This window comes from Triticum dicoccoides, chromosome 7A, assembly GCF_002162155.2.
Source record: "Triticum dicoccoides isolate Atlit2015 ecotype Zavitan chromosome 7A, WEW_v2.0, whole genome shotgun sequence".
NCBI classification, from domain to species: Eukaryota; Viridiplantae; Streptophyta; class Magnoliopsida; order Poales; family Poaceae; genus Triticum; species Triticum dicoccoides.
The window spans coordinates 490,057,786-490,066,255 of record NC_041392.1 but is presented as its reverse complement, the minus strand read 5'-3'; positions in this window follow the sequence as shown (position 1 = coordinate 490,066,255).

Genomic DNA, 8,470 nt, shown 5'->3' with positions numbered 1-8,470 from the left:
AGAGGCCTAGGATAACAAGAGTCCGAGCCGAATACGCCGGTGGGGAGGAGTCCTTGTCTTGATCGCCAAGTCTTACAGAATCTTCCTTGTATGCGGCAGCTGTCCGAACTAGCCCATGAGTATACGGCCATGGAGGTCTTCGGCCCAATCTAACAGATCAGGAGATGACCTGGTGAGTACCCCCTAGTCCAGGACACCGTCAGAAGTACTCGGTGAAGCCCCTTGCGGTCCTCCACCTTGATATCGCCCACACATGTAGTGTACGCTCAATGTACACGCTGGTAGGGTAGAGCCTCTCCGGCACGGTGGGTGGGAAGCGGTAGGTTGGTCCGGTGTACTGCATGGCTGAGGGATGTGAAGTAGAAGGAGAAGGGGTCGAAGAAGATGGGGTCGAAGAACAAGAAGGGCAGATGGCAGAGGATGGGAGATAGATGAGGGATGTGAGAGGAAGAAGAAGATGATGGGTGGTTTAAATAGCCGTAGTGTGACGTGTTATTTCGCCCGTGGTAGTAATGGGGTCAAATGTGAACTAGCTCATTTTCACACCCACCGCGGCATCGGGAACTCAATCTTTGTAGGTTAAATCAAAAGAAGGGTCAAGCAAAAAAAACAGAGCCAATGCAACGACCCAACCAGAGCTTGGTTTCATTTTGGGCCCAATAACTACGTTTTTTCGCGGAGTCAATGGTGGGCGAGCACAACCAATGGGAGAATATCTTGCGGATCGCCCCACGATACAACAATGCGGAGCTGTCCATGTGATCCAACGACGCAGAGCCTGCACGTAGCCAGCCCTTCTAGAAGACCACATCTGAGGGTTGTCGCTTGGTGCTAGTGTATGATCGGATGGCTGTGTTCGGAGCTAGGGTTAGGCAAAACCCCGCGGGGTTTAGAGGGGTTTTGAGCTGGTCAACGGGGTTATCTAGGCTTTGACTGAGCATAACTAATTTTCAAAAATATAAAAAAATATGAAACCTTTGTCGTCGTTGTTTTATAAGACACACTAACGAGGAAAAATACTAAACTTGGTATACAATTTTTTTTAAAAAACTAGGTGGCACGATCGGGGTCAAATGAGCACCATTAATTTTAAAAAACCAAAAAAAAATATAAAACCTGCACACAATGTTGTCTTATGTGACATGTTACCAACCAAAAATTATAAACTTGGTCTATAGACATTTTCACGAAAAAACCTTCACACATATGAGCTATCACGTACAACATTGCAGAGAGTTCAAGGAGAGGAGGTAGGGTTCCCTTAGGTTTTTGAAAATTTAAAAAAAATCAAAAAATTCACCAAAGCTTGATTTCAATGTGAATAAGAAGGATCTAAACTTAATTTTCCATTTTCATATTTTAAACGTGTTTTAATGGTTTCCTATTAAAGCATATTTTTTCAAATAAATGTAAAAATATGAAGATTAATTCAATAAATAGTGAGACTTCGAATCTACACTATACAGATTGAATAGGTGTTAATAAAAAATATTTGGCTCATTTGGAGTAGGTCCAAAAAAACTTGATTACAAATGGAGCTCATTTGGAGCACATTTCTCATGACTATAAGTTTTACCATGCAAAAGAGATCGGATTGATTACTTAATGTCTATAATAGTTCAGCAAACTTTGTAACATCACACCATAGGGCAATGGACTTCAAGTGTTGGTTTAAATTCAAATTTTGCCTCAAACTCAAATAGGAATATTTGATCTGTTATTGGAATACTTAATCAAATGATGGACTATCTTCATTCAAATGTTGTTTTTTGCTCTGTTGTTGGAATATTTGATCAAATGATGGACTATTTGCTCTTTTTGCTTATTCTTTGCAGCATGTCTAATTAGTGAAGCAACACTGAAGCAGCATTTGTAATCATTGCAACACCTAAACTCATAGCTCACAACATCTAAACAGAACATACCATACACCACACGCAAATTTAAGGACGGACAAATATGGATAGCATAATACATTACTACCATAGATCACACACAAAATTTAGATACCACCACACAAAGTTTACGAAACAGCCACATTCAGTTTACCAAAAGTAAAAGATAAAACATCATCATATCATCACATCACACTGGAAGAGGAGTCATGGCCTTCGCGAGGGCAGCATGTTGCCCCCTGATCTTGTAGTCCTGCCCGCGAATCGCTACATCCTCTGCATGAGACACAAGGTGACTGAAGCGGCCATCCCTAGGCTTTGTCTTGGTGGTGGAGTAGGGGCAGTGTCACTTCTTGATTTTGCGGTTGTAGAAGGAAGAAACTCCCTTGGCCTTGATCTTCTCCTCCTCCTTCGCTGTGAAGGACACGACGTTGATGTTGTATACATCTTCTCTAGACTCATACTGCATGATACGTCTCCAGTGTATCTATAATTTTTGATTGCTCCATGCTATATTATCTACTATTTTGGACATTATTGGGCTTTATACACTTTTATATTATTATTGGGACTAACCTATTAACCGGAGGCCCGGCCCAGAATTGTTGTTTTTTGCCTATTTGTAGCGACCAGACCTCAAACGGTCCAATCTATGTGCTCAGGTGTCATCCCTGGATCAGTAATGCTGACACCACATAGTACTTGAAGGATTTATAACAGAGTAGCAATCACACACTTATTACATCGAGTGTCTCAAAAGAGAACTTATTACAATAAATATGGCTTAAGGCCATCTAGTTACGATAACAGCGAAAGGCTTGGAAGGTAAGTGAGTCCATCAACTCCAACGACATCACTGAGTATAGAACCACGACCTAAAAACTCCTTAATCATTGTCTGAAAAGTCTACAACATTAACGTTGCAGCCCGAAATGGGTCAGCACATGGAATATGCTGGCAAAGTAACACATAGAGAGTAATGGAATGAAATAGCTATTCTATATGCATATTTGGCTGGTGGAAAGCTCTATGGTTACAGTTTTGCGTAAAGCCAATTTTTCCCTACTGCAAAGGAATAAATTTATTTAACTATCATGGTAGTTGTTAAACATTGAGAATGGTTGACAGCATTCTCAATCCCAATTAAGCATCATCATTAAACAAACCCAACAAAATTTAAATTTTAGAGTAACATGTTGAGATTCACATGATAATTCAGGTACTAGATACTCAAGATGTCCATAACCGGGGACACGGCTAATCATGATTAGTTTATACACTCTGCAGAGGTTTGCGCACTTTTCCCCACAAGACTCGATCGCCTCCTTTGGTTTCTCGCACTACATGGTGTTTGAGAAGACGGATGACCGAGACATAGTCTTTCAGAAGCGCTAGCACCTTATGATCGGGTAGACCATTACACCTACTTTCCCCTACATCTGCTAGTCTACCACAGTAAGAGTTCGCACAACTTAATCAACTATGCTAGAGCCCATAATAGCTTGTGGCTGCACACGGAAGTTTCTAGCATGAATAATCTCATGATCCCTTTGAGCCTGGGTGGCGGTCCATAAAGAAAAACAGGCAATCGCTAGAATATCCAGGTGCTTCAATCCACCCAGATGTGTATTTAAGTTGCCACCTTAAGTAAACCATTAATTAACAATCTCACATCTGTCATGGATTTCACTCACCCAATCCACGTCTACTAGCATAGCATGCATAATAAGCAAACATAGAAGTAACTCCCAAAGGTTTGATAATAACAAGTAATAGGTACTACCTCAGCTACTTCCCAAACCCACAATTTAATTAGATCCTAATCATGCAATGTGTGAGGATTGTTCTAATGCAATAAAACTGGGTAGTGGGAAAGCATGATCAAGGTGTTACTTGCCTTGCTGATGATCCGGGAAACCTAGCGATTCGAAGTAGCAAGCGGCGCACTCCGGGTACTCTATCGCAAACAAACAATCATACAATAAGTACTCAACTAATGCACAGGTAAAACTCAAATAAGGGATCTAACCAGAAAGTTCAACTTAAGAACTCCGGTTGGCAAAAGAATCAAATCGAACGAAGCAACGAAAGACAAACGACAAAAGAAACATGCTTCGTTTACTATTCTGGATCTAGGGCAATTTTTACAGTGGCAAAAACTTATTTGAGTTGGTTAAACGGAAAGTGGGTTTCGAGACGAAACTCCAGGCGCTTGAGTCGCCTGATTCCGATAAACGAGCGAAAACTTAGACTAAAACGAAAATCGGATCAGAGATCGCGATCAGAAAAATCGCGGATTAAATCTGAGAAAAAGAAAAACAACGAACGTTCGTCAAAACAAACGAACGGACAAACGCTCGCTATTTAAATAAACCGGAAAAACTGATCTATTTAAAAAACGAAACTAAAAAAACGAGCAAAACCATCAGAAAACCGAACGGTTTTTCGAGAAAAACCGAAGGCAAAAAAAACTACCTCCGGCGACTCCGGCGGTGGCGGCGGTCCGGCGGGTCCGACGGGGCGGCGGCAGGGCGGCGTGGCGTGCGTCGACGGGGCGGGGCGGCGGCTTGGGCGTCGGCCGGGGGCGGGGCGCGGCTTATAAGAGGCCCGGCCAGGAGAGTCTTGGCCAGTTACGACCCAAGGTCGGTTCGGACCCTTTTTTTAAATAATTACGCTCGGAAGAAAAAACAAAAGAAATACTAAACGGACTCCAAAAATCCCGAAATAAATTTTCCCCAGCTTCTAAAATCAAGCCGCACAGGATGAACATTTATTTGGGGCCTAAATGCAATTTTGAAAAACGCGCATTTTTCCTAAATTCAAATAAAATAGCAAATGAAACCAAAATAAAATCTTATTTGATTTTTTTATTAAATCCTCAATATTTCTTTATTTTGGGAAAGTCATTTTATTCCCTCTCTCATATTTTTGTAATAGAAATAATTGAAGATAAAATAAATAAAATCAAATGATCCTATTTTCAAAATTTGAGACAACTCGAATATGAAAATAACGAAATCCCCAACTCTCTCCGAGGGTCCTTGAGTTGCGTGAAATTTCTAGGATCAACCAAAATGCAATAAATATGATATGCAATGATGATCTAGTGTATAACATTCCAAATTGAAAATTTGGGATGTTACAAACCTACCCCCCCTTAAGATGAATCTCGCCCTCGAGATTCGGGTTGGCTAGAAAATAGGTGAGGGTGGTCCTTTAGCAAATCTTCCTCTCGCTCCCAGGTGGCTTCATCCTCCGTGTGGTGGCTCCAATGAACCTTGCAAAACTTGATAACCTTGCTGCGGGTGACTCGACTGGCATACTCTAGAATCTTAACTGGTTTCTCTTCATAGGTCAAATCACTGTCCAACTAAATAGCTTCCAGCGGTACCGTATCTCTCAGCGGTATATCAGCCATCTCTGCGTGGCACTTCTTCAACTGGGATACGTGGAACACGTCGTGAACTCCCGACAATCCTTCAGGCAATTCCAACTTGTAGGCTACTTCTCCCATATGTTCCAAAACTTTGTATGGGCCTACAAAACGTGGCACTAACTTTCCCTTAACTACAAAGCGCTTAACTCCTCGAAGTGGAGATACTCGAAGATAAACTCGGTCTCCGACTTCGTAAACTGTCTCCTTGCGTTTAGAATCTGCGTAGCTCTTCTGCCTGGATTGGGCTACCTTGAGCCTATCGCGAATCAATTGCACTTTCTGTTCAGACTCCCTAATCAGATCCGGACCAAACAACTGGCGGTCTCCAACTTCATCCCAAGACAATGGGTTCCTGCACCTCCTTCCGTACAAGGCTTTGAAAGGTGCCATCTTCAAACTGGATTGATAGTTGTTGTTGTTGTAAGAGAACTCTGCATATGTCAAATTCTCGTCCCAACTAGATCCGTAATCTAGCGCACAAGCTCTTAGCATATCCTCCAAAATCTGATTGACTCTCTTAGTCTGTCCATCTGTCTGCGGGTGGGAAGCTGTGCTAAACTCCAGTCTGGTACCCAAAGTCTCATGCAACTAATTCCAGAACTTTGAGGTAAACTGGGTTCCTCTATATGATACAATGCTCCTTGGAACTCCATGCAGACATACGATCCTGGTCATATATATCTTTGCCAACTTTGCACTGGTATAGGTAGTCTTCACTGGAATGAAATGAGCTACCTTTGTCAAATGATCGACTACAACCCATATTGAGTCATAGCCTGAACGTGTTTTGGGCAATCCTGTAATAAAATCCATGCCTAGCTTATCCCACTTCCATTCGGGTATCGGCAATGGTTGTAGCAATCCGGCTGGCTTCTGATGCTCTTCCTTTACTCTCTGACATACATCACAAACTGCTACATACTCCGCAATATCCTTCTTCATTCCGGTCCACCAGAAAGTATCCTTCAAATCCAAATACATCTTGGTATTTCCTGGGTGAATCGAATACGGTGAATCATGGGCCTCCTGCAGAATTAACTTCCTGATCTCCGGGTTATTGGGCACATAAACACGATCTTCAAACCATAAGGTATCGTGCTCATCCTCACAAAATCCCTTAGCTTTTCCCTTGCTCATTTTCTCCTTTATGGAGGCAATCTCCTTGTCAGTCTTCTGGGCTTCTCTGATCTTATCCATCAAAGTAGACTGAATCTCCAGTGCTGCTACATAGCCTCTCGGACTATCTCCAAACATAGCTCTCAAAGATTTTCAGCTAACTCCCTTGGTAAATCTCCCGTCATTAGGGTGTTGACATGGCTCTTGCGGCTCAACGCATCAGCTACTACGTTAGCCTTTCCGGGGTGATAATGCAATTTCATATCATAATCCTTGATGAGCTCCAACCATCTACTTTGTCTGAGGTTCAACTCCTTATGTGTGAAAATATACTTCAAACTCTTATGATCCGTGTACACCTCGCAATGGTTTCCAATCAAACAATGTCTCCAAGTCTTCAATGCATGCACTACGGCTGCTAACTCCAAATCATGCATAGCATAATTCAACTCATGAGGCTTAAGCTATCATGAGGCATATGAAACAACTCTTCCTTCCTGCATAAGCACTGCTCCAAGTCCTCGGCGTGAAGCGTCACAGTACACCTCATAATCCTTGGTCTGATCCGGTAAAATCAACACTGGTGAGGTAACCAAACGTTTCTTCAACTCCTGGAAACTAGTCTCACATTCCTCAGTCCATTTGAACTTGGTATCCTTCTTCAACAACTCCGTCATAGGCTTCGCAATCTTTGAGAAATTCTCAATAAACCTCCGGTAGTATCCTGTGAGTCCAATAAAACTCCGGATCTCTCCAACTGTTGTTGGCGCTTCCCACTTGGTCACGGTATCAACTTTAGTGGGATCTACTGCTATACCTTCTCCGGATATAACGTGTCCGAGAAATCCAACTTCCTTCAACCAAAACTCACATTTGCTGAACTTGGCATATAGTTGATGTTCTCTGAGTTTACCAAGAACCAAACACAAATGCTCCTTATGTTCCTCTTCATTCTTCGAGTAAACCAGGATATCATCAATGAACACTACGACGAACTTATCCAAGAACTCCATAAACACTTTGTTCATCATGTTCATAAAATATGCAGGTGCATTAGTCAGACCAAATGACATAACGGTATACTCGTACAGCCCATACCTGGTGGTAAAAACCGTCTTAGGTATATCCTGTTCTCGAATTTTCAACTGGTGGTATCCTGATCGCAGATCGATCTTGGAAAATACCTTAGCTCCTTGCAATCGATCAAACAGATCATTGATCATCAGTAGCAGGTACTTGTTCTTGATGGTTACTTCATTCAATCCTCGATAATCAACGACCATCCTTAACGATCCATCCTTCTTCTCCACTAGAAGTACTGGCGATCCCCAAGGTGATGAACTTGGGTGAATGTATCCTTTATCCAGTAACTCCTTAATTTGCTTCTTAATCTCCACCAAATCCTTTGCAGGCATCCTATATGGTCTCTTTGATATTGGCCCTGTGCCTGGCAAAAGCTCAATCAAAAACTCAATATCTCTATCCGGTGGCATGCCTGGCAACTCTTCTGGAAATACTTCGGGGAAATCCTTCACTACTGGTACTTCCTCCTGCACAACTCATGTTAAACAATTTACTTGAGTCCTCTTCGGCACATGCCAGGATACATACTTGATCCTTCTCCCTTCTGAGGTGGTAAACAAGATCGACTTACTGGCGCGATCGATGTTTCCTCCATACATCGACAACCAATCCATACCCAGAATTACATCCAAACCTTGTGATTCGAATATTATCAAATCTGAGGGGAACACATGCCTACCTATACTTAATGGCACTTGAAAACATCCTTGGCTAGCCATATACTCCGCTCCTGGTGAGCTTACTAACATAGGTGTTCTAAGAACTTTTGGTGGGCAGGTTATACTTATCCACAATTCCCTTTGATATGTATGAATGCGATGCACCAGTATAAAAAAGAACGAGTGCAGTAAAAGACTTAACCAAAAACTTACCGATTACTGCATCCGGCAACTCTTCAACTTCCTCCACGTTAACGTGGTTCACCTGTCCCCTGTTGAAA